Below are 5,362 nucleotides of genomic sequence, written 5' to 3'. Positions count from 1 at the left end.
CCTATATACCAGGCGACCTACAGCATGGATGTCATTTTTTTTTTTTAAAAAAATTGATCTCCTTCCTGTCTTTCTCCCTCATGTTCTCGCTCCTTCTGCTCCTCATCGGGACCTTGGGAGCTCAGTCCAGTGCTCCAATGTGGGGCTCAGTCACCTTCCCCATCTGTCGCCAGCTGGAGGTTCCCTCACGGTCCTGACTTTCTTTCTCATGTTCTCTCTCCTTCTGCTCCTCATCAGGACCTTGGGAGCTCAGTCCGGTGCTCCAAGGTGGGGCTCTGTCATTTTCTTCATCTATCGTCAGGTGGAGGTTCTATGGTGATATGCAAGAAATTCATCAGTATGGCTATAGGAACTGGCCTTTTCAGGCTCCCTTTCCTCAGCTGCCCAAGGAACTAACTGGGGGCGTCTCCCTGGAAACCTGGGAACCCCTCTAGGGTCAAGTCTCTTGACAACCCTCAGGTAGCTCCTTAAATTCAGATATATGCTTCCCTTGTGCGTTCACTCATGGAGACGGTGGGACAGAACTAATGGGAGATCACCAACTCCAGTTGGAATGGGACTGATGGATCATGCGACCAAACCCGTCTCTCTGAGTGTGGCCAACAGCGGGGGCTGACTGAGAAGCAAAGGACAATGGCTCTGGGCTCTGATTGTTCTTCATGGACGGGTTCTGTGGGAGCCTTCTCAGCTTGGTCGATCACCTTCCTGGACCTGGGGGGAGTTGGGAGGACCTTGGTCTTAGCATAGAGTGGGGAACCCTGATGGCTCCTTGGCCTTGAGAGGGAGGGAGGGGAGGTATGGGTGGAGGGGAGGGGAGGGAAGGGGGAAAAGGAGGGGAGAGAAAGGGGAGAAGGAGGGGAGGGAGGGGGGAGGAGGAGGGAAGGAGATGGAAATTTTTAAATATAAAAAAAAATAAACCATGAGAAAAAAAAAAAAAATTGATCTCCACACTCAAGCAGAAACAGCTGATCTTCAGTTTGGGGCCTGATAGCCTTCAGGTAAGGACTATAGCCTTCAGTCTTTTTTGTTGTAGAACTGTTGACTCACACTGTAAACACACCCTCTTCAATAGCATTATGATGACTAGACTTGGCTATCTTGGTACACCTGGGTAGAGAAGCATGTTTTCCTCCATCAGGAGGGCACATGTACCTGTGGGCACATCTGTGTAGCATATTCCTAACTGGTGATTGATTCCGGAGGGATTGACCCTGAGTGGTATAAGGAAAATAGCTGACTGTGATCCCAGCAATGAATCAGAAAGCTGTGTTCCTCTGTGAATTCTGTTTCAAGTTCCTTGAGTTACTGTCTCAGCTTCCTTTGATGATGGACTGTAATCTGCAAGAAGAAATAGAACCTTTCCTTCACAAGTTGATTTTGGTCAGTGTGTTTTGTCACAGCAGCAGAAATCAGACTAGGAAAAGTATCATCAAACAATTATCTAATTGTTCTTTTTCTTAGTGAATTCTGATGCATACACTATTTATAAAGCCAAACAGTGTACTGATGTGGTATAACAAGATTTATAATGATATCCTTTATAATGATTTATAATGATCTACGATCCACTCTATAGTTCCTTTGTGTCTAGCAAGTGCTTTAGCTATTCGTGGTGTTTCAGCTGGTGCCATGATCTGAAATTTTATTTCTGAGGACTCTAGACCATTATTTGACCCTCCTGGAATGGACTGGATTTTTCCATAGGCCTTTCTCACAGGGCAAGATAGTATCCAAACACCTAAAGATCTTCTCTGCAGACATGTTCTTCTTGCCATCACTATGAATTAATGGTCTTCTTGCCTCTGATGTTTTGTATCATTTATCACAATCAACCTTGAGACTTCCAAGGCAGCTATATATAGTCTTCTCTTCCTGCCTAATGGGACCATTCTTTTCTCCTAGTTGATGTACTCCCCAGTTTGGATCAAATACCTTTATGCCAATAGAATAAATAGCCATGGAAGAAGGAAGCAAGAATTGACTGTAAAAATACACAATATGTTCTATACAAACCTACTTAGAAGTAACACAGTATCACCTGCCTTGTGTCTAATTTCTTGCTCTGCTAACTGAAAGGCAAGTCAATATGTCATTGAAGGTCTCAAATGGAGACATTTGGCTTTGCTTCCCAGTTGTAATGGTTGATTCTTTAGGTCCTACTAACCACCTTAAATGGTACTTCTTGTCTTTATGCTCAAAAAAGATAGAATAACATCTATCTGGGAAGAAGGAATCTTCCAATGTCTGTACTCAGTCTCCCTCTTAGATTACAAGAAGGTTGGGCATGGTGGTAGGAGTAAGTCCTTACAGTTGATATCTCTTTTCTCTTTTTAAGCCTTGAAGAGGCACAGCTAGCCACTATAACAAGATTTCTATATACATATAACTGGATTAATTTTTCACACCATCAACACATTACAAAGAGTATAAAATGATAGCTCTGCTCTTTCTTCTACCTGACCCCAATCAGGGATGAAAAGCACCATTCCTAGTATTTTTCTGCCTGACAGGTGAGAATAAAATGAGGTTTTGCAACTTCTACTTTCTGCTCATCATCCTATCTATGATTCTTCAGTTCCTCTAGGATTGACAGCTTCCCAGCCACTTATACAACTTTGAAAGTACACACCCTACACTCTTAAGTACAATAGAGAGATTTAAGATTTTAAGTATGCATTAAGTATTAACTAAAGTACGTGTTTTTTAAATGAAGTATTAATATGATTTAGGCAAGACCTGAATGAGTCTGCCAAGAATTCATGAGTTAGAAGTTTGATCTCTAACAAAGCAATGCTGAGAGGTGGTTGAATCTTAAAAGGTGGGGCCTGCTGAAAAGAGAAGTCATTGGAAACATCATTCTCAGAAATATTAATGATGGCACACAGTGGATCTATTCCAATAGGAGAAGAGCAAGGCGGGCCTCTGCATTCTTCGGCCTTCTGCCTTCCATCTTATCTTTCCCTTGAGATGTGAGACATCTAAGTAGGCCATCACATGAGGCTGCCTGATTTTGGATTTTCCAAAACTGAAATATAAATATTTAAACATTTTCTATGTGCATATAATTTCTATTGTTATGGTATGTCATGAAGTTATAGATTTAGCAATGGACTAGCCCAAATGTTAAGTCAGTATTGCTTTCACATTACAGTGAGGTCATTTGCATATGAATTTAGTGAACTAGTGGGACGGAGAGTCCCAGAATGTGGTAGCATTGGCATGTTTTCTGATGTTGGCATCTGAAGCTCTATGAAGGCCATTTCTCCAGGTGTTTTTAGAGTGTTACCCTGCTTACTTTGGCGGAAGACCTGGTTTAAACCTGCAATAACAACAGGTGTCCTTTCCTACGTTGCCTCACCATCCAGTCCCAACTTTACTTCCTGTGGGGATGCAGGTGCTGGCTTCAGGAGTAATCCTTTTAAAGACTGCACTGAGCTGTCATTTTTCTGGAAGGAAAACACAGTCTCTAGGAAGGAACAAGGAAGATCACTAGGGTTACAGTTCCTCCATGATTCATTCACCTTGTGGTTGTAGGGAAAAAAATTCATTTTTTGAAAGTGAGATTATTAATTCTTTAAAAGAAACACTGTTATTGGAAACTTGAATCCTTAAGTGAATTAAAATTAAATGTCCATGATATCATACACCTGTGCTCCAAATTATGTTTAATGTCATCTTATTTACATATTTCCTTCATTAAGAAATATATTTAAGGAACTTACACTCATAACCTAAAGGAATAATGGGGTCAAATGTAAATGTGTAATAACACATTGAATATTAAAACTGTTTAACCAGATACTAGGGAGCAGATTAGTGGTGGAGCATTTGCCAAGCATGTGCAAAGTTATCAACACACACAAACACAGGCACACACACACAAATGAAAATAGAGGCATCAGCTTCTGGGAGGTAAGGCTCTACATGTTATTTTATTTCTTAACGTTTGCAGGTGTTTTTAGATTCGTCTAAGCTATTGTGTATTCTCATCAGGGGCAATGCTTTCCGAAAGCCACTTTGATTTCTGCGAATTGAATTAAATGAAATTAGCACATCACAGACAGCCTACCATCTTAGCTCCTCTATATGATTTTTTCAAGATCATGTTCACATAAGAAATGTCCTCCACATGTTGAGAGAAGCTTTGTGTGTTCATCATCAGAGGAGTTTGTTTGCAACTATGTAGGAAAACTGCCAATGAAACTGATTTCTGGACTTCTTGAGAAAAACTGAACCTACATGTGAAACCTTGTATAATAACATTTGCGTGACCTCAAATTTAAGGATCCATTCTTCAAAAAATGGATTTCTAAATGTAATTGTCTTAAAATTTATTTTCTGCACAACTTCTCTACTGGAAAACTACCAGCAATTAGCATTGCTTGATGTTTTTTATGGTCATTACCTACCTGCTGGTTTTATGGTGTAATAATACACCTCTCTTCCTACCTTTGGCTATGACTCCAATCTCAACTCTTCCCAGAAAAGTTGAATCATGCCTGATAATGTCTGTATGTGCAGGAAGAAATCTGAGAGAGAGAGAGAGAGAGAGAGAGAGAGAGAGAGAGAGAGAGAGAGAGAGAGAGAGAGAGAGAGAGATTAAGGTCAAAAGAGAATCTTGCTTTGCAAGCCAATTTTTTTTCTTTAAAATATTCCTTTAAATTCATTCCTGTGCTAGTGGAGAAAAATATATTCAGAAGAAGCTGCTAAGGTAATAAGAAAATATAAATCTTCTGGCCGATAGTGGAGATTTTTTAAATGACACAGAGAGATACTGAGCATGGGGTTGCAGGTGTGCTAGGAATTGGGCACACTCTCTGCTTCCTCTCTCGCCTCCCCTTCCTCTGTGAAAGCATTCCATATATAAATAAGCCTCATTTATTCCATTTGTAAAGAAAGCAAATCACTTCTCTTCTTACATTATTAAAATGTGATTAATGACATTATGCTCATGAAGAGTGTTGGGCAAGCCTGTGAGCCAACTAGGAAGCAGCAACCTCAATGGTTTCTGCTCTGTGTCACTGTCTGTGGAGTGATTTCCGTGTGGAGGCAATTCTGTGTGGAACAGCAAGCAGGCTTAACTTCAACTTCCTGCCTTGAGGTCTCTCAATGATGGACTTTGGGCTGGACGTGTAAGCTGAAATAAACTTTTCCTCCTCCCACCACGCCTCCTCCCCCCACCAAAAAAAAGCGCTGGACCAAAGTCCTGTACTGCGGTATCAGGACTGTGATCAATTTTCCTGGCTGAAGCCAGGAAGTAATGTCCCTATTATGCAGGTGTGGACTGAATGATGCAATGTGTCTTATCCATCTTTGCTTAACTGCCCTGGCTACCTGGAAGAGAAGCTATTCACAGGCTAGG

General features: G+C 41.1%; 1 long non-coding RNA gene across 1 annotated transcript; it reads right to left on the bottom strand.

The window, feature by feature from the left end:
• Positions 1-931: 931 nt before the first annotated feature.
• On the bottom strand, positions 932-4,531 carry LOC119802006. Its single transcript, XR_005283330.1, has 2 exons — positions 4,450-4,531; positions 932-1,338 (listed from the first exon to the last, which is right to left on the bottom strand). It is a non-coding gene; the product is annotated as an uncharacterized LOC119802006 (long non-coding RNA).
• Between the last annotated feature and the right edge of the window lie 831 nt (positions 4,532-5,362).

This window comes from Arvicola amphibius, chromosome 15, assembly GCF_903992535.2.
Source record: "Arvicola amphibius chromosome 15, mArvAmp1.2, whole genome shotgun sequence".
Lineage (NCBI taxonomy): Eukaryota > Metazoa > Chordata > Mammalia > Rodentia > Cricetidae > Arvicola > Arvicola amphibius.
Note: the sequence above shows the minus strand (reverse complement) of the source record. Positions and strands in the feature narration are given on the sequence as shown.